A 22,778-nucleotide genomic window follows, 5' to 3' on the forward strand; every position below is an offset into this window, starting at 1 on the left:
CAGAGAAGATGGTTAGAGTTTCTGAAGGATTATGACTTTGGTTTGAATTACCATCCGGGTAAAGCAAACGTAGTGGCTGATGCATTGAGTCGGAATTCATTGCATATGTCTATGTTAATGGTTAAGGAATTGGATTTAATTGAGCAGTTTAGAGACTTGAGTTTGGTGTGTGAGAGTACTCACAATAGTGTTAAATTGGGAATGTTGAAGTTAACGAGTGGTATTCTGGATGAGATTAGAGAGGGTCAGAAATCCGATGTGCTTTTGGTTGATAAGTTGACTCTAGTGAATCAAGGTCAAGGTGGTGAATTCAGATTTGATGAGAATGGTGTTTTGAAATTTGGTAATCGGGTGTGTATTCCGGATGTTACCGAACTTAAGAAGAGTATTCTTGAGGAAGGACATCGTAGTGGCCTGAGTATTCATCCTGGAGCTACGAAGATGTATCATGATTTGAAAAAGTTATTTTGGTGGCCGGGAATGAAAAGAGAAATTGCGAGTTTTGTTTATTCTTGTTTGACTTGTCAGAAGTCAAAGATTGAGCATCAGAAGCCGTCTGGGCTAATGCAACCGTTGGCTATTCCAGAATGGAAGTGGGATAGTATCAGTATGGATTTTGTTTCTGGTTTACCGAGGACAAGTAAGAATTTTGAAGCTATTTGGGTGATTGTAGATAGATTGACAAAATCGGCTCATTTTATTTCGATCAGAATGGATTATCCGTTAGAGAGATTAGCTGAGTTGTATATTGAGAAAATTGTAAGTTTGCACGGTATTCCGTCGAGTATTGTTTCGGACAGAGATCCTAGATTTACATCGAAGTTCTGGGAAGGTTTGCAGAGGGCTTTGGGAACTAAGCTGAGATTGAGTTCTGCATATCATCCGCAGACTGATGGTCAGACTGAGAGGACGATTCAGTCATTGGAAGATCTTTTGAGAGCTTGTGTTTTGGAAAAGGGAGGTGCTTGGGATTGTTATTTACCTTTGATTGAGTTTACCTACAACAATAGTTTTCATTCGAGCATTGGTATGGCACCGTTTGAAGCTTTGTATGGTAGGAGATGTCGGACGCCTTTATGTTGGTATGAGTCCGGTGAGAGTGTTGTGGTTGGACCGGAGATTGTTCAACAGACTACGGAAAAGATTAAGATGATTCAGGAGAAGATGAGAATTACTCAGAGTCGTCAGAAGAGTTATCACGACAAGAGGAGGAAGTCACTTGAATTCCAAGAGGGAGATCATGTGTTTCTTCGTGTTACTCCGATAACTGGGGTTGGTCGAGCTTTGAAGTCGAAGAAGTTGACACCTCGATTTATTGGTCCTTATCAGATTTTGGAGAGGATAGGGGAGGTAGCCTATCGTATCGCTTTACCGCCGTCACTTGCGAATTTGCATGAGGTTTTCCATGTGTCTCAGTTGAGGAGGTACATTCCTGATCCGTCGCATGTGGTCCAAATAGATGATGTACAGGTGAGAGATAACCTGACTGTTGAAACATCACCTATGAAGATCGAGGATCGAGAGTTGAAGCAGTTGCGGGGTAAAGAGATTGCCTTGGTGAAGGTAGCTTGGGGAGGACCAGCAGGTGGCAATGTGACTTGGGAACTTGAGAGTCAGATGAAGGAGTCTTATCCGGAGTTATTCGCTTGAGGTATGTTTTCGAGGATGAAAACTCTTTTAGTGGGGGAGAGTTGTAACACCCCGATAAAAATAAGATAATTATTTAATTTAAGTTAATATTATATTTATTAATTTAATTAAATAATTGGAATTATTGGATTATTATTATTATTATTGGAATAATAATTATTGGAAAATATATATAAGTTGGAAATAAGGAAAAAGAGTTCCATTTTTTGGTTAAAAGAGTTTTCACGTGAAAACAGAGAAGCGGCTCAAAAAGAGAAAAAGGGCAAAGAGGCAGAGCAAGAGGAAGAAGGTTGGAGAAGAGAAGAGCTTGAAGCTAAAGGATTGCCGGATTAACTCAGGTAAGGGGGGTTTATCGTCGTTTAATGGGTATTATGGGTTAACATTTAATGGGTAGTGATAAACCGTTGAATTGACCCTAATTGGGATGATGAGTGCTGAAAAATTGTGATGAATAAACTATGTTAAAGCTGTAATTGAATCTGTAATTGGATGGGTAGTGATTTTCCGAACGTATAGATTTTTACGGAATCAGAATCGGAGGTCCGGAAGTCCTCCAACGGCGGAAAATGCGGAGAATTCTGCATTCTGCTTCGTGTTAGCGCAGGAACAACTTTCTGTCTTGCGTTAACCGGTTAACCCAGAGCGTTAACCGGTTAACACTGTTAGGAATTGTGAGGTATTGCTGTTTTGCTTGCGTTAACCGGTTAATCCAGGGCGTTAACCGGTTAACACTGTTGTGAGTTGTGGAAATATTGTTGTTCTGTCTGCGTTAACCGGTTAACCCAGGGCGTTAACCGGTTAACACTGTCAAGTTTTGCCAGGAAGCGTGTCTTGGTCTGCGTTAACCGGTTAACCCAGGGCGTTAACCGGTTAACACTGTTGAAAAGTGGGAAAATTGGTATTTAAATGTTGTGTACATATTTGATGGTTGGCCTATATCGGTATGTGATATAGTAGGGATCATTTCCCGTTGTTTTGAGTAGTATAGGTATTAGTAGAGTGTGCTAATACTGTGATTGATTAATTGGCATGACATGATATGATTATGTGATAAATATGCTGATGATGTGTGAAAATATGCATAATGTTGTGAAAGTATATATTATGCATGTGTTGGTGAATGGACTGTTTTATGGCTTAGAGTGTGAGCATATGTCCATTGTGGATTGTTGTTGATGATGTTGCATTGCTAGGTGAATTAGCATGCATATTGTGGCCTTTATGGTGGTAGCTAATTCCCATGGTGAGGAATTAGTGAGTAAATCATTGTGGATTGTTGTTGATGATTGCATGCTAGGTGATTAGCGTGCATAGCATAGCCCTTGGGGTGGTAGCTAATTCCCATGGTGAGGAATTAGTGAGTGAGTCACTAGGTCTCAAATGAGTGGGACTAGTGGGCTTGGTAGCCGTATCTGGATTTGATCGGTGAGGTTGAACTATATGTTCACGAATAGTCTGTACCGCATGCATGGAGTCTCATTGCATAATGTATGTATGACGTATAAAATGAATGGATGTATTCCAATATTATACGTGTGTTTGTGTTGGCATTGAGTATGAGTATGAATTGTGTTGGTATTGAGTATGCTATTTGAGTTGATGTGCCGTTACCGAATGTGTGATATGATTAGGATGGTTAATGCGTTATTTACTTAGCATTACATGATATTTTATAATGCTTATTATATCGATTGAGGAACTCACCCTTACAACTATGTTTTCAGGTAACGAGCAGTGATTGAGTAGGAGCTAGTGCTTGGAGTCTAGTGTAGTCTCCTTAGTGGGTCATGCTCTGATAGATGTAACATCGGGACGGGATGTTTTACCTTGTTGAATAATTTTACATGTAATGTGTTACATGTTTTGCATGATTGATTTGATTTCTATCCGCTGCGTATTGTGCAAATGCTTTATGTTTTGAATTAATAAAAGAGCATGACAGTTATTTGGTGAATGGTGTAAAATGATTGTGTGACACCCTTAATTGCATAATTACTCTTATTGATATATTGCTATTTTAATTAAATATTTGGGGTATTTTAGAAGGGTGTTACACTCTGCATCCTCTTCCAAGACAGCAGCAGCTTCCTCATCCTGACCAGTATGGATAAAACCTCCACTCTTGAATAGCCCTTGCGCGTTGAAGACCCCAGAAGAAAAGCCAATTCCAGCTCGGGACTTATTGTCTTCTAGCTCGATCATTTTTCCCATACCAGCAGTTGCACCACACTCGATGGCCAAGTTTGCATCTTTATAGGAAGCAAATGAAGGAGTTCACTTCTCAATAGGCTCAGTTATAGATAAAGCTTGGAAAGGAGTTCCAACTTCATCCTCAGCATCTATGTAGGAGAAGGAAGATAAGTGGCTAACCAGGAGAGCCTTTTCTCCCCCTACCACTACCAGTTTCTTGTTTTTTACAAATTTCAACTTCTGGTGTAGGGTGGATATCACGGCGCCAGCCTCGTGAATCCATGGTCTACCTAAGAGACAACTGTACGATGGGTGGATGTCCATAACCTAGAAGGTAATTTGGAAATCACTTGGTCCAATCTTGATTGGGAGATCAACTTCCCCAATCACAGTCTTACGCAACCCATCGAAAGCTTTCACAACAACTCCACTCTGCCTCATGGGAGGCCCTTGATACGACAGTCTTGAAAGAGTGGACTTTGGCAATACGTTCAAGGATGACCCAGTGTCCACCAACACATTGGAAATGGCGTCGTCTTTACAGTTCATAGAAATGTGTAAAGCCAGGTTGTGGTCTCTTCCCTCCTCAGGAAGATCAGAGTCACAGAAACTTAAATTGTTACAAGCCGTAATGTTTGCAACAATACTATCGAATTGTTCTATTGTGACATCATGATCTACATACGCCACATCCAAAACTTTCTGCAGAGCCTCCCTATGTGGTTCTGAATTCAGAAGCAATGATAACACGAATATTTTAGATGGTGTTTGTAGAAGCTGGTCTACAACATTGTACTCACTCTTCTTTATGAGCCTTAACATCTCATCACAGTCTTCTTTCACATTTCCACTAGGGCCAACAGAAGTAGGAGTTATCAATGTAGAGGAGGGTTTAACAGCAAGTGCCGGATTCGGAGTGCTCACAGCATTCCCAATCGGGCGTTCAACAAAATCAGCATTAGCTTGAGGCTTTAGTGGTGCTGAAAACACGCGACCACTTCGGGTCAGCCCACTTACATCAGCAATATTTACAACAGAGGAGGATGGCAAAGGCGCTTCTTTCTCTCCTTCTACAGCAACATCATTGTAACGAAAGGGAATTGCTTTTTCGGAAGAGTACGGCACATGACCGGCAGGCTTAATGATAAGAGCAGGGGAAACCTTTTGCTTGCTACCATCGCATTTGATGATAACAGGCTCGGGTATCCGGAATACTGGGGAAATTACGTTGACCTCTGGTTCATCTTCGTCAACATTCCTATTCTGAAGGATCTCAATAACTCCTTCATCCAGCATTTCCTGAAGATCTTTGCGCACTTGGCGACAACCCAATCTGTTAACAGAGCAGACTAGGCATCTATCATGGTCATGCTCATAGTGACTGTACTCGCATAGCAAACGATGCAGCTCGACCAGAGACTGTCGGATATGACTGATATATTTGACCTTGTATTTGGCAGGGCAGCCCTGGACCATGTTGAAAGATTTCCCATGCTCGGGCAATGGGTTCTTCTTCACGTTAGGACCTATATCCTCAAAACACAGAATGCCACACCTCACAAGGTCTTGAACCTTGGTCTTCAGAGGATAACAATTCTCCACGTCATGGCCGGGAGCACTAGAATGATAGGCACAATGCAATTCGGGCTTATACCACCACTGGGGGTTAACAGGTATAGCCGGTGGGTCTCTCGGAGTAGTCAGCTTCCTCTCTACCAAAGAGGGATATAATTCTGCGTATGTCATTGGAATAGGATCAAAAGTGACCTTTTTCCTCTCGTAACTTGTGTTGGTTTGATTACTATTGCGAGGCTAGTAGGCCTACTGTTGCGGACGGTATTGTTGTTGCTGATATTGCTGAGGTGATTGCTGATTGTTGCTATGATGCTGATACTGTTGATTGTCTTTGAAAACAGGTGCTATATGAGCCACCTGGTACTGGTTACTGGCTGGACGTACAGTCTTCCTCCTCACAGAGGGTCTTCTTGGTTTCACATGGGAGGTCACAGCATGTGCCTCTCCATCTTTCTTCTTTGCAAACGCCCCATAACGTTTGGCAGAAGAGCCTTCATCCCTGGTTAGCCGTCCTTCTCTAACCCCTTCTTCTAGACGCATCCCCATATTCACCATCTCGGTGAAGTCAGAAGGAGCGCTAGCAATCATCCGCTCGTAATAGAATGAACTCAAGGTCTTCAGAAAGATCTTGGTCATTTCCTTCTCTTCTAGCGGAGGCACGATCTGTGTTGCCACCTCTCGCCATCTCTGGGCATACTCTTTGAATGTTTCCTTGTTCTTCTGGGACATGGCCCTTAATTGATCCCTATCGGGAGCCATATCCAAGTTATATTTGTATTGCTTGACGAAGGACTCACCAAGGTCGTTGAAGGATTGGATGTTCGCGCTGTCTAAACCCATATACCATCGCAGAGCGGCACCGGACACACTGTCCTGAAAGTAGTGGATGAGCAACTGGTCGTTATCAGTCTGAGTAGACATCTTCCTGGAATACATGACCAGGTCGCTGAGAGGACAAGTATTCCCTTTGTACTTTTCAAAGTCAGGGACCTTGAATTTCACAGGAATTTTCACATTTGGCACTAAACAGAGATCGGCAACAGACTTGCCGAAAAGATCCTTTCCTCTGAGAGTTTTCAATTCCTTGCGAAGCTCAAGAAATTGATCATTCATAGCGTCCATCTTCTCATAGACATCTGGGCCTTTAGATGGCTTAGAATAATAGATGGTGTCGTCTACCCTGGGCATGGTATGCACGACAGGAGGAGGAACAGCAAGGACCGGGCTAGATGCCGGCATAGAAGCAAAAGTCGGATCAGGACCCTCAGGCATGAAATTAGGAGGCATCCCCCACGGAAATCCGGTTGGCATGGCAGTAGGAGCAAAATGTGCACTGGCAGCAGGCACAGTTGAGGATACAATCTCTAAGATAACTGTCCTCTGAGGAGGAGTTGAAGGCGTCGGAGAAGACTGGCTCTGGGCAGCCAGGAACGATTCCATCAAAGCACTCAGCCTGGCGACTTCCTCTTTGAGTTCACGGTTCTCTTGTTCTAGTTGATCCATCAATCTTGCAGAGTTGGCTCTAGTGTAGTACCGGTGAGTCAGCTTGTCTTCAAAATAAATGGAGAGCACAGAGTTAGACCACAGGACAAGAGACCGGAAATAAAACCTGCTTATGCACATGATGCATGCAATGCTTGTGCATATGATTTGTTTTTATATTTCAAAGGAACTTTAGGGTTTTATTTTGCAAATTCTGGAAACATTAAGCATTTTACATATGGAAATATCTCATAAAATATCAAGGGAGAGAAGTACAGCATTGTCAATCATGTACAAGAGGAAAGGAAAATAATCATCTTATGGATCCCTAGAAACAATCATCTAATGCTCGGGACACAGGAAGATATGATGCACGAAGCCTCTTCACTTCCCTTTCATAGGCTGCCTCCATATCCGCCTTCTCTTTGGCAAGTCGATCGTACTTCCTCTTCCAGAACCGGGAAGACTGAGGAAGTAGAGAAGTCCATCATCATTAGGATCATCAATAACTTGATGCTCAAGGAACTCAATCAAAGCATCTCTTCACGTTCACGGATCCAGGCATGTGAACGGTCTTCGTCACTCAACTCCTCTACTCCTTGATTAGGGAGGGTTGAAGGCCCAGCCTCAATCATAGGTGTAGGTCTCGGATACTCGTAAGGCATGAGATACTCAGACGCTCTCCTCCTCACCTAAGCAGTATAAGGCTCCAAAGCGATGCAATTCTTAGGACCCAACTCCTTCCTTCCTTTCTTATGAATCTTGCGCCAAGCGCGAACCATCCTAGCTTTCAGGCCTTGGGGATCTTTACCCTCCTGAAAGAACACACCCTCTAACAGAATGTTATTAGGTTTATCCTTTAGGGGGAACCTAAGTTGACGACGTGCCAAAACAGGGTTGTAGTTAATCCCACCACATGTACCAAGAAGAGGCACATTGGAGAATTCACCATAAGAGTCGATAATCTGCACACCATCATACACGCGGTTGTACCAAGAGATATCATCATTAGTGAGAGACATAAGTCTCGTGGACCACCGTAGACATCCCTTGTTCTCCTTGAAAGCGACCGTCTGAGGTAAGTGAGAAATAAACCACTTATACAACAGAGGCAAACAACACACAATAGCGCCACCACCCTTTGCATTCCTCATGTGCAAAGAGAAATAAGTATCACCCAACAGAGTAGGAATGGGATTAAGAGCAGAGAAAATCCTAATAGCGTTCACATCTACAAACTTGTCTATGTTGGGGAATAAAACCAATCCATAGATGAGAAACACAAATATGGCTTCAAAGGCATCCTCACTCATGGCCTTCCCATACATAGTAGCTTGAGCAATGAGGAACTTAGAAGGGAGACCTTGAATTCCACCTTTGGTAGTCATATGAGCACCAACCAGAGATTCATCTATGTGTAACATGTCTGCTATCTCTTGAAAAGTAGGAATACTCTCCAAGCCACTGAAGGGCACCTGATCCAGAATAGGTATTCCCACAAGATAAGCATACTCCTCAAGGGTAGGCAAAAGCTGGAAATCCGGAAACGAGAAGCAACAATACAGAGGATCATAAAACTGCACCAACACGCTCATCAATCCTTCATCCACCTGAGTAGTCAGAAGAGGAAGAAGCTTCCCAAAACGAGCTTTGAAACCCAAGGGATCTAGTACATAGGATGTCAAATTCCTTAACTCTTTCAGATCTGGTTGTCTGAAACTGTACTTCTTTGTATTCCTTCTTTGTCTTTCCATGTCTGAAAATTTTGCAAATAAACCCCTTAAGTTCCTTGAAAACTTTCTTTATTATTTTGATGATATGGATGCAAATGGGTGCATGAATGCATGAATGCAACAATCACACTCAATGATCAAGCAAAGCACGCCAAACAAAGGTCATGGGATGGATCATATCATCCTTAATATCAATCATCCATTTTGGTGGATTATGGTTTACACCTTATCAACACCCAAGTTCCATTGATATTAAGGATGCATGAACGGATCAACCATGAATCAAGGGTTTGTTGCAAGTCACGAGCATGGTGTCTTGGTTAAGGACCACCCAAAGGGAATGTACTAGGGTTTAAACCTGCCAAACATGTTCTACAAGAGGTTCCCATAGTCATCATCCCATCTTTCGGATACTATCGTAGAAACGAATACTCGTATTCCAAAAATATTCTCGAGAGAGACTCTTATGAGTGTAGTGTCGCGTAACAATCGTATCAAATCTTACACTTGAACGACCTTCGCACTACATCCTAAGAATAGGCCAAGATGGACTTGGTAAACTAAGGTCCTTGGCTTCTAAGGTCTATATTGGAAAGAGTAATGTCTAACCATAACTTACTTGTATGACATTATTGATCCCAACATGACCTCCACCAAGTGAATGGACTTGCAAGTCAACTTGCTAAGGAATAACTCCACACAAGTCAACAAGACTACGCCATTCTCCTATCCTAAGTGAACTCGAGTCCGGGTATAGAACTCATCTCACAAAGATCACCAAGCATACAAGGAAATAATATCAAGCAAATCAACCATTACATACAATACAGTAATCCCAAATTGCACAAAAATATGTTACAAAACAAATATACAATACAATACAACAAATATGAAAAGTAGGAAAAACCCACTAGACAAACGGTCCCCAGCAGAGTCGCCACTTTTCTGTAGCGGGGTATTCGTTAACATTAGAGATATTAACTAAATCCAAGGTAAACCATACAAGTCGAGTCGCCACCGCACTTCTATTTATCCAAAGGAATGGTTAGAAAGCGAACAAAAACCTAAAAGTTTTAATAAAAACTAGTAAAAGAAACAGAGATCTGGGTAAGGGGGTTGGTTATGCAATGGGAAGGTGTTAGGCACCCAAGACATCTTAGGTACTCCTAGGGAGCCCTTTTCATAGTTGTTGTAAGGTTGGTATTTTGTGAAAGTTTATTTTGTGCAAACATTATTGAAGGGATGAGAGAAGAATATACAAATTATTTACATTTTGTGTTTGAATGGATGAACCCATTGCCTACGTACCATCTTAAAAAGATTAGGATCAAAACCTCGTAGTTCGGGTTAAAAATCTCAAAACAAATGAGTGGATTGATTGGTCCAAAAGCCTTAAGGTCTTTTGTTATCAAAGGGAGAAAACTCAACCTAAAACCACAAGTCCACCATGTGAGGATAGCTTCAACATGCTAGTGAGGGGTTAACCCTATAATAAGTATGGAAGGCCCATTGTCCATCACTAAGGACAAAGGTGAGTATTACATCTACCACAAAGATAACTCAAACCTAATAGCTAAAGGTTATGGAAAAATTTGATTAAGAAGTGGCCATTGGAACCACAAAAGAAATTTGAATGGGTTATATTTACCAATTAGAAGTATGTACAAAAATGGTCAAAGTTGACTTAGAGATTCAATTCAAAATAAGTGTTATGAAAAGGAGGTTTGAAAATCAAGAGCATAAGGCTTAGGTTTCTAATGTTGAAAACAAATGAAATGTTTGCACAAAAAGTTTTGGCTTGGATTAGAGTGGAGAGAAGAAGAAGAATGGCTAAGTCCTAAGTGAAACAAAAAGGTGAGGGATAGAAAAATGAACCACACTAGGAGTTCCTCTCTTGAGATCATATTGATGATCCAAGTAGCTCCCATCCTTTGGAATAAGCATTCACAAGAAAATGTTTCAAGCAATCAACACACAGGTCATGCTTCTAGGAATCCTTCAATGGCTTTTGTATCTTTCATTTTGGATGCTCATGGTAATGGTTCCTCAAAGTTACTCAAGGTTGGAGTCCCCTAGCACAAGAAAACACACATCAAAAAGTTCTATAAACAAACAAAGAATGGACAAGAGGGAGTTTTAGAAGATAGTCCTTTCAAAGTTCTCTTCAATTTTTATAGCACTCTAAAGGCCCAATGCCTAGTTGCTCTTCAAATTCCATTTTGCTTGGGTAGGGTCCTAGATTCTAAGTCCATATTGTCCAATTCTTGGTATGTGATTCACAACAAACAGACAAACACAAACACAAAAGATATATTCACAATTATAAACCCAAGTGGGCAAAAGGCAAATGGCATTAACATAAACATGTGCTCCAATGAGCAAAGGAAAAAAGCAAATGAATAATATGTGCAAGAATTGTAAATTGCATAAAAGTAAATTGCATAAAGTAAAAGTTAGTTGTTAGTGGTTAATAGTTAGTATGCCATAAGGCAAAATTTAGCGCTATGTTAAGCAATCGTAATTGGACTTTATGTAGAAGTCACAACTATCTGAGGCCGGTCAATAATAATGTAGGCAACAAACACAAGTTAGGAGTCTTGATTAGTAAACCAGGTCCCAACAACTTGCCATGCCAAAAAGAGGAAGAAAATGATCTTGTATTGGTTTAAGCCATTTGAATGATTTAGAAGACAACATATCCTTAATGCAAAGTCATTCACTTGATCAATTGATCAAGATGAATTAGATTTGAATCAAGGAATGTTAAGTCTTCCTAATCAATGCTAACTTATCAACCTTCAACTCATTGATCAAAAAGAAAAGAAGTAGAAGAAGAAGAAGGAGAAGATGGATAAAAGAAAATGGAAATGACAAAATAAAATGCATTCAATGGAAGGTCATGTACCAATCCTCATATGTTGACCAGTAACATTGAAAGTCAAGGTCAAACAACCAAAAACAGAAGTGGGATGAAGATTGGAAGTCAAGAAATGAATAAACTATTTTTTGGCATTTTTTAAATATTAAAATAAACTTGAATTAAAAAAAATGGAAAGGTCAAACTTCAAAATCACTTCAACTCAACTTTGAAAAGTCCAAGTGATTTATCCTAAGTTCAACAAGGTCAAACAAAGTTTGACAAAAAATTTCAGCATTTTTAGAAGTCAGAAACTATTTTTAATCAATTAAAAATGAATAAAAATAACCTAATTGAACTAAAATCTCAAATAAATCTCAAATCAATTCAAAAATTGATGAGAATATTTTTCTAGATCTGAATTTTTTGGAGAAAAGAGAGAGTTCCTTTGGTGTGAGGGTGTGGATTCAATTCAACAGAGTTTCAGGCGCCTTCAAGTTAGTGAAATGAAGCTCATATGGAATGTATTTATAGGCAAGGCAATGCTGAATGCATGATTTCAAATTTGCATGAATGGAAAGGGCCTCCATGCATGGGCCTGTACAGGCGCATGGAGGGCCCAATTCCACTTGGTTTTGGCAGCTGATCATCATCATGTACAAATTGGACGTGCAGATTGTGTATTAATGGATCATGCATGGCAATTGAAATGATTTTCACAAAATGCACTATTACATTGAAGCCTTCGAAAATGCCATGTCCAGAATCAAAATGCAAGCTTATGAGTAATGGTTGGAAAGCTTATTGCATAAGGAACAAATGTCATGTTGATCAAAATTTCATTTGGGCCTTGGAAATTAGTGAAATTTGAGCTTGAAGGGTGATGTGCAAAACATGTCAAGGCAAGGTTTCTAAAATTGGCCAACTTTCAAGCCCTTCTGTTTAGATGATGCAGGCTCCAAATGGAAAAGCCTCAAACATAAAAGTTGTAGATAGTTTCAAAACAATCAAAATGGACTTATATTTTGCATCATTTGGATTTTTTATGAAAGAGTTATGGGCACTTGAAGTTGGAGTTTTTTGACTTATAATGCATTTGGTCAAAAAGGACCTATAATGTCTTGCATTATCACATGTATTTTCTTTGAGATTTTGAAATTTTGTTCAACATAACATTTGAAGTAGACATCTTAAGCTTTCCAATTAATTTTATCCCACCTCAAAATCATAAACAATGAATGAGTTATGTCCTTGGGAAGTGGACCCAAAATTAGGGTTTCAGTCAAAATGACCTATTATGTATTGGAATGAAAGATGATATTCCAAGCTTCAGATCAATTTTTGATGAACATGAAAGTTGTTCATATTGTCCTTAAGAACATTTTTTTCTTTTGGAACCATCTCCATTTGACCAACACATAAAACGTTAGGTCTCAGTACATTTCAAAATAGTTAGATGAATTGACTGATCAACTTCTCAAGTCCATGACTCATACCTTGATGAATTGATGATTGAGGATACTCAAATAAGTTCAAATATGCATGAAATGATGAATTAAAGAATTTCTCCTTGATTGTATCTGACCATGGGCTGAGGTTGCTTCATGAGCAAGGCATTATGATGCACAGATGAATTAGGGCTTCTCTGGGGAACAAACCTCAAATCCTTTGACTTGCCTTGATCAAAAATGATGAATTGAAACACTAGGGGGGCATATTTGATGGATGAGATGATTGGGAACCATTACCATGCTTGCTTCCACTTTCTCTTGGCCATGCATTTGTACCAATGACCTCCTTGAAGCTTTTGGCCTTGTGATTACTCAAGCTACAAACAAAAGATGTTAGTGACATATTTTTGTACTTTTTGGTTAGTGAATAAAAGTGAGAAAAGAAATGATATACAATTCAGACATGTTTGGTGATCTCAAACCACTCACAAGGAGTCCCACCCAAAGGCAAGGGGAACCAAGATGCTTAAAGATCCTTGAGGCTATGCAAATGCAATGTTATGATGCCATGAGGGATCTTAGGGACAAAATTGGGGTCTTACACCTACCAATGGGTAATGAATTCTATGTTTCATGATTTCATTGAAACATTTATGCAAGTCTATATAGATGATATTATTATTAAATCCTCATAAAAAGTGGCCATCTCGACCACCTTCGATAGTGCTTTGAAAGGATGAGGAAATATGGATTAAAGATGAATCCATTAAAGTGTGCATTTTGTGTCAATGCAGGTGATTTCTTAGGTTTCGTGGTTGATAAAAAATGAATCGAGATAAATCAGAACAAAATAAATGATATACTTAATACATAGCCTCTGACAACCAAGAAGTAGTTACAATCCCTCCTGGGAAAGATCAACTTCTTAAGAAGATTTATTTCGAACCTTAGCGGTAAGACAAAGGTACTCTTACATTTTCTAAATTTGAAAAAGGAGGAAGGTTTCATATGGGAACCAGAACATCAATAAACGTTCGACGATAGGCAACATGCTAGCCATATATTATCTCAGTCACTTGTTAATTGATGCAGAAACTTGGTATAGCTTGATAGAAAAGTTGTGCCTATCTTTGTATTTTTCATGTATGAAGTTGAAATATTATATAAAATCGACTGATGTGTTTTTTTATTCATATTTTGATATTATAAAACACATGTTATCGAAACCAGTTCTACATAGTAGAATAGAAAAATAGGCTTTGGACTTAATGGAATATTCTTTAACATATGCACTATTGAGAGCCATGAAAGGCCAAGTCATTGTTGATTTCATATTAGATCACACAATGACATAAGTAGCACCAAATTATGTCCAGCAATTAACATGGAAGTTATATTTTGACGGTTCCAGTCACACTAAAGGAACCGAGGTTGGGATCTTGATTATCTCCCCTTAATGGATTATAATTAAATACAATTTCAAAATTAATGGTCATTGCTCCAATAATGAGGTTGAATATGATTCACAAATGGACAATGTTTAATCCATTCTACCGCGATACCAAAAAAACTGAATAGATCCCAAGTTAAAAACTTTAAGAAAAACTATTTTGAAATTTTTTATGGTGCAACGGAAGTGACACAGATCGAATCATCTAAACCGAACCGCTATCGAAAAACTCAGATATGCGTAATACAATCAAGGTATAATAATGAGTACAAATTTGATCAACAAATTTTCAACCATAACCAATTGAATGCAATACTAAAAGTATAGACAATTTCCAATGATAAAATACAAAAAAAAAACTATTGAGTCAAATTACATAACACCTTGTGTGCAATCGATTTCGTTTAGAAATTTGTATGGTTTTGTTCAAATCCAACCATAATCTAATACATTGTAATCAACTCGATAAAACCTTTTTCAAATGGTTTTCAAAAGGATCAACCAAACTTATAGATTGCACAATCAATGAATTCAACAATTTGCAAATGAAATATAAGAGAGAGAGAGAGAGAGAGAGAGAGAGAGTACACGAGGATTTTTTTTAGGTTGTTCCCCAATCAGCCTTGCTATGAGTACATCTTCCCTCAATTCAAACTCGAATTGAGATAATGAAATTAACCTTACTTTGCCAAAGTAGTATACAAGAGAGATATAGCAATCTAACCCTACAAAACTTATGCTTGATGTTTATTCTAACAATTTCCCTTCCCTTGATCTGAGCTTGATCAAGTAACCCAATAATTCCAATTTGATTCACCGTCTCACGCTACTCCTTTGCAAGAAACTTCCGTTCTTAAAAGCCTTCACTAGATAAATTCTAAATTGTGAATTGTTGTAACCCAAGATTTACCGATATGATCCACCGTCTCATGCTACTCCTTTACAAGAAACCCTCATTCTTCAAAGCCTTCACTCGATCAGATGCAAATTGCATAATCTTATCCAAAACCTTCAAATCCCTAATTGATCTTGAAGGAAAACCCCATATTGGTTTTCTTATTTGAAAACCTCAAATATCTCAACCCAATTAGAACTCAATAACCTAAATTGGATGTTATCAACTCTAATTCTAGATGGTACCTAAACAAAGAATGATTATGTGTAATTTGTTTATGTGTTTGGATAAAATGCAAGTTGAAGATGATGAGAATTCTTTGAAATCCCGGTTTCGTATAAGGTTACTCTAGAACCTTTCTAGAAATGATGCGTGCATGAAGTATATATATGTGTGCAAGTATGAATCAAAAGGAATGCAAAAGGAATATAAAACAATGTAAACTTTCAAGATTTTTAATACATGTGTCGACCTATATAAGTCATGTGTCGGCACATACGATGCATGTGTTGATCTATAGAGGCGAAACATCAAACAGAAGCTACAGGCTTTAAAATGACTTAAATGTGTCGACCTGTACCTTGTATGTGTCGACTTGTAGGAAAAGTTTTCTTCTATATGTTGACCTATGGGACGTATGTGTCGACACATAGACTGTTTTTCACATAAAACCCAATTTTTGATGCATGAAACCTTTTCTAAACCTTTTCCAACATGTTATTATGCTTCATAATGCTAAGATGTACATTTAGACTCAAAGGATGTCGTCCAATATACATAAATGCTAAAGTACCCTAGTTTTGAAATCATACAAAATAATTCTACTAGGAAGGGCACTCACATACTCCCCCTTTTTTATGATTGAAAAACTTGCGAAGATACATTTGATGTCTTCATGAAGTCTCTCCCTGACTATGTGCATCATAGCTTCATAGCTTGCATATTCTTCTCCCCCATTGACAACATCAAAAAGAGACAAAGCAAGCCATTAGAAGTATCGCATAGATACAACATATCACATATACCATATACCATACCTAGGCGTTTGCGAAGAAAGAGCATGCACTCAACATATCACATATACATGAAGTTACACAAATAGAATTTAACACATCATAAATAGAAAACTCAACATTACAATATTGTCATCAAAGGCAATACACATTTCATATCCATTGTCTCACTTTAAACAAGTAATAACATTGTCAAGACATAAGCTTAAACCAAAACAAACATAAAAAATAATGCACGATGACTCAAAGATATGAACTACATGAAATAAATTCTCCACAAGATATTTGACCCAAAGACACAAAAACTCAAAAACTCAACAGTTTAACATCCCCCACGACCTCTAAGCAATGGCCTCACTCCACGATTCAAAGTTACCTCACTCCACGATGCAAACCTTGTCCATCATTACCAAAGTGATGATCCAATAAACCGCACATCTCTTAGTAGAATTGAGAATAATGGTAACGATTCTCATATTTAGACGAAATCTTGTGATTAATTCTGGAAATTATGGTAGCATGGTTAACATGCATCTCACTACGCATAGAGACAATCCTTTTAGTCACATAAGAGGCAAAGGCTTAAAAGTGTGTCTTGTGTTATCATGTTCTCTTGAATGAGACAAAACCTTTCCACTTGAGCTTCCTTAAAAGAATCTCGCCTCCAATAATTTTCCTCATAAAGCTCATCTTGCCTAACCTGCATGTTTTGAGGCATAGTCATAATGGAAGATAGATCTCCATATCCAACACTAAATCTATTTCCTTAACCATCCTCATGATCAACATATTTCATAAGAGCAACACCTTGAGGAGACACATGATAAGTACCTATAGGTTTATCATTAACCACATGTGTCTCAGAAATTTCATCACCAAACTCAACAGGGTCATCGAAATTAATATTTTCCTACCATTCTTGGTGACACAAAAGTAATACACCTGAAGGTTTTCATCCCAAATGTATCCCATGTGGTTAAAGTATGTTGGGATAACTCTTGAGCCATACTCGAAGATCTATACTAAAGATTCGACATCCCAATGTTGAAATAGTTCAAGATTTTGGCAATTAGAGAAACATAACATAATGATGTTCCTTTGTTGCACTATTTGATAGAAAACATCATGGACACGAAGTAATTTACCCAATTTTTCCGAATCTTGTTCAGAAGAATGTAGACAATATGAATTTCAGCATTATCAATCCTAGAGAACCCACCATTCATTGGACACAACACATGAGAAACAAGCCAAAGAAAAATCTAAGGAACCATCTTCAACTGACCAATTGTTATAAGATCATAGAAATTATATGAACCAAGAGCCTTAAGTAGCTCATTCAGATGAATATTCCATTTAAAATCATAATCAAGGTTGGTATATGTTACTAACGATTCAACATCAACACCAACAATAATTATTCCAAATAATAACTTCCAAAGAACATCAGTAAAATCATAAACGGTATTACTAATAGTGAACTTTAAGGATGGGTCACGTCTATTGTGCAACTCAGAGTAGAACACAGGAATGAGATCTTCATTGTAGTCGTGTGAAAGCTTAAAAAAATAGTCGATTTGTTGATGCTCAACAAGATGAACAACCTCTGGAATATCTAAGCAGCCAGTAACAATAGGTTTCCAAATATATTACTTCACAATAAGGAGGTGTTGGTGTTTCTCTTCAAATGTTTCAACACACCTAGACGAAACCAATGAAAATGGATTTTTCCGGAATGGTAGAGGATGTGGTAGCCTTACCATTACCCTTGGAATCACCATTGGTTCATGTAAGATTAGGTTCCATGGAGAATTTTCAAAAAGAGTTTACACGCCAAGTGTTCGATAGAATGTGTGAAAGAGAAGTGCAAAAGTTTCAGGGATATATGAGTACCCACAAACTCAAATCAGAGAAACAGATACAAAAACACATAAAGATGTCAAAGTAACCTGAACACGATAGCAAATTATGAGTTTTAAGGACTTGGATGTGATTTGAAATGTGAGGATAATGAGGGTTTTATATAAGAGGAAATATGATGATTTACTGATAAGGTTAAATGGTTATGTTGGTAAATGGAGATTGGATAAGATATGGTGAATGAATCTAAGAGGAGTTAATGAAAATTGAAGTATTTACAAGAATCAAGAGGAAATTAAGAGGTTTGGAGATGAATGCATGTATGAAGATAGAATGAGAAATGAAGTGAAATGACCCAAAAATACATTATGAGCCGACATGTTGGATCATGTTCCAACCCGAACCGGTCATGAGTCGACATTGAGATACAATACCATTTCCTTAGATATCATATGGAAAAGGGGATGTTATTTTTGAATACATTGACACTAAAAGTGAGATTGCTATCATATTTATAAAATTGTTGTCATCAAATTCCTTTCACAATATTTGTAGGGTTTGGGAGTATTACACTCTTCATGCCTTAAATAGAATGAGGATTTTGTTTAGTTTCATTTGATATATATGTTTGATTTTCACTAACACTAATTTTTGCCAAATCATAGCTTTTACAGAACTACAATGGTATGTATCTATAACCCTTGTATCTGGTTTACATAATTCTATGTTTTTGTTCTAGATTTGTACATTTGTTTGCTTATTTCCTCCTTATCTTACTTATTTATATCTAGCTTATGTCTTTGATTTTTCTTATTTGCATTTAAGTCTTTTTAAATGTGTTTCGCTAACTGTGTGCATTTGAGCTTTTGTGTACTTGTTCATGCATTATTTATGATTGTTAATGCATACCTTGACATACAAGTTTTTGATCACTTAATTGTCAGTTGTTGAATGTTGGTGTTGCATGTCTATTTGCATTATCTTTTTTTTTATATTTCTATCTTCGTGTTCAATATAAGATCATTGTTGTTGTATATACTTCTTAGCTGTTTAGCTCATATGTTCATTGGAATTATTCGTTGGTGGTTGTTTACTTGATTTTCGGTGCATTTTGACATATCTCTTTTTGATTTTGTCAAAGGGGGAGAAGCTGTAATGAGTCTAGAATTGTTTTATGCATGTTTATGCTGTGAGTGGCTTGTGTGCAATGTTTCATGGGGAGCATAAGCAATTTTTTGCATTATACTCAAAGTCGATTCAATTCCAAATGAAAGCTTACTAAGCATAAAAAAGGGGGAGATTGTAGTTGCATGTCCCTAATTCATTCAGGGGGATAACCTATATCCGATTATTATTTTATTTGAATTATCGATTTCATCTTTGATTTAGTTTTGATTTATTGAGTCTTCTTTGTGATTGCACTTCTCGGAATCAAGTTTGAAAAGATTCAATTTTAGCATGCATAAACCATTTGTTAGGTTTGATCTTGATCATGATTTTTTTTATCAATTGCATGAGTAAATGGAATGAAAACCTTTTATGTTTTTCATTTGAGTTTGATTCAAAGTAAAATCTCAAAGTTCTTTTAAAACTATAAAAATTTGAGATTTTATGTGTCTAATTCGAATCATGGAAATCAAACACACTTACTATTCAAATCAAATTGGACATAGGCAAAATTCGAATTTTCAGAATATTTGATTCGAATAATTTTTTACACATGATTCGAATCAATTTCTTGATGTCCACATCTGCTTTATTTGATTCAAACCAAATTTAGAACATGATTCTCTTTCAGCATTTTTCAATTGGGGTTGTTAGATTTGATCCGAATCATTTTTTGTACATGATTTAAATCACGTGGTCCATATTCGAATCACACTTTCCTCATGATTCAAATCAACTGTCAAATGTTCAAAATTCTATTTTTTTTCTTTTATTCCACTTCACTTGTTCATTTGATTCAAATCATGAACAAATCTTGATTCGAATCTAGCTAACTTTTTCAACCCTTTTGCGTGCCTAATCTCAAGCACATATAAAACCTTTTTTTCATCATTTTTCACAAAAGATCTAATCATTCTGATCATAATTTTCAGTGTAATTTAGTGAAAAATCAAGTTCCTCTATTTTAAAAGTTCAAAGACTTGCAACGAAATGCTTGCATCTACAACTTCGATTTGATTCATATCTTGATAACGAGAGATTTATAATTGGTTGAAGGAGGCACGTCCTTGAAACTAATCGTTCTTGGAGATCTGGTTGGGTTTTTGAGGTTGTTGGTAATATTGAGGTGATTATCAATGGTGGTGACAAATCCCATTGAAAAAAAGTAGGTTATTCTCTCCAGAATTTCCTTCGTAGCGATAATATGGAAGACTACGAATAAGGTGGAGTTCTTCTCAAATCTTCGGGCAATTCATCGCTCAAGGAATCGATAGGATCAATGGGTTGATTGCTACACACATAGACTTTGAGTATATTGGTGATATTGGAAGATTTAAGAAACGTAATTCAAGTAAAGGTTTTTCAATTCTATTGTAGTATATCATTTATTCATTGATAACGATTTATTACGTAAGCATTAGGTTTTGTTGGAATTGGGTAACTTGTTAAGCTAGATTGGTGATTTTTATGGAACAAATTGACATTAGAACTCTTTACATTGAATCATTGTATAAGCACATCTTATGAATTACACAATCGAATCAATCTAATACCTAGTGTTTCATCATATTCATCTTTGGTGTTTGTAAAACGATCCAGTGTTAACTTGATTAAAATTCAAACAATATAATTTTCACATTTTCGCATCAAACCTTCTACTCACAATTATTTTTGAAAACACTCTTATTTTTGAATTTTAAATGGGGTCTATCACCCCCTTTAGAACGTTTTTCTACTTCCATATCCACAAATAACAAGCTTGCCAAGTATCAGAAATGGGGGACAATATAGTTGCATGTACTTGATACATTCAGGGGAGTACCCTAATACAGTGATTCTGTTTCTTGTCTTATCACTTTCATTCTTATTTACTTTTCACTATTGAGTCTCATTCATAATTGCACATCCTCTTTGAATCAAGTTTTGAAACAATTCATTTTTAGAATGCATAAACCAATTGTTATATTTGAGTTTTGATCATGATGGTTTAAGAAAATTGTCCGAGTTAGTGAAATAAGAACCATAAGTGATATCAATTCAAGTCACGTGGTAAGTGAAATCTCAAACTATTTCAAAAACTTGAAAATTTGAGATTTCTTATATATGATTCGAATCACTCACAATCCATGATTCAAATCAATCAAAATATAGGCAAAAGAAGAAATTTTTGGTGCCTGTGATTCAAATCGCATATTACACCTGATTTTAATCATGCTACTATGTGAATCAATCGAATCATAGTTTGCACATGACTTGAATCACATACTTCTTATTTTCCATTGCCATGTCTGATTAGAATTAGGCTTAACACATGATTCGAATCATGAACATGTGTGACTCGAATTACAGTCAAATCACATAAAAATGGTCCACTTTCATTATGAGTTATTGTTTCACATTACTTGCTGATTTGACTCAAATCATGAAATGCACTTGACTAGAATCTAACTAACTTTTTTCATCCATTTTTGTGCTTCATCTCAAGCATATATAAAATCATTTTGTCTTCACTTTTCAAAAACACTCAAAAAGATTTTCATAATCAACATTGTGATTTTTAGAAAAACTAACACCCTCTCACTTTTGAAAGTACAAAAAAACCTTTCAACAAATTTCCTTCATCTTCAACTTTAGTTTGATTTAAGATCTTGATAATGAGAGATTTATAATTGATTGAAGGAAAAACCGTCTCGAAACTAATCGTTCTTGAAGATTGGGTAAAGATTTTCAGGTAGCTTGCAAGATTATGGTTGTTGTCATTGGTGCTGACAAATTCCAGCAAAAAAAATGAGGTTCTTCTCTCCATATTTCCTTGGTAGTGACTGCGTGGAAGGCTATAGACAAGACATAGTTCTTCTCAAATCTTTGAACAATTCATCACTCAAGGGGTGATTACTACACACAAAGGCTTTTAGCATATTGGTGATATTGGAAGATTCAAGAAGCGTCAATCAAGTAAAGATCACGTAGAAGAGTTTGGCATTACATTGTATACAAGTCAAGATCCAAATAGGAGCTTTTATTTTTCTCAACATTATTGTGGATTGGTGATTATATGAACTCTTGCAATATTTGTCAAAATAAAAAGGAACAATGCTTGTTCCAATGGAAAATCATTGAAGAGTGCACGTAGGCAAAGCGAGGACGAACGTTGAAGCACTATAAATCTCAGTTTACTCTTTATCCCTTACTCTTGCATTTAATTTTTAAAGGATTTGCATGTTTGGGTATTTCAATTCTAGCATAGTTTGTCGTTTATTCAATTTGTATCAATTTATAACGTAACATTAGATTTTGTTCGAATTAATGCCTAATCGAGCTGAATTGGTGATTAAATTCTGAGACATAATTGAGGTTAGAATTCATTGATATTGAATCGTTGTATAAACACATCTCGTGGAATATACAATTGAATCAATTGAATACCTTTGTGTATCATCATAAAACCATCTTTG

The sequence above is a fragment of the Lathyrus oleraceus genome, chromosome 3, assembly GCF_024323335.1.
Source record: "Lathyrus oleraceus cultivar Zhongwan6 chromosome 3, CAAS_Psat_ZW6_1.0, whole genome shotgun sequence".
Lineage (NCBI taxonomy): Eukaryota > Viridiplantae > Streptophyta > Magnoliopsida > Fabales > Fabaceae > Lathyrus > Lathyrus oleraceus.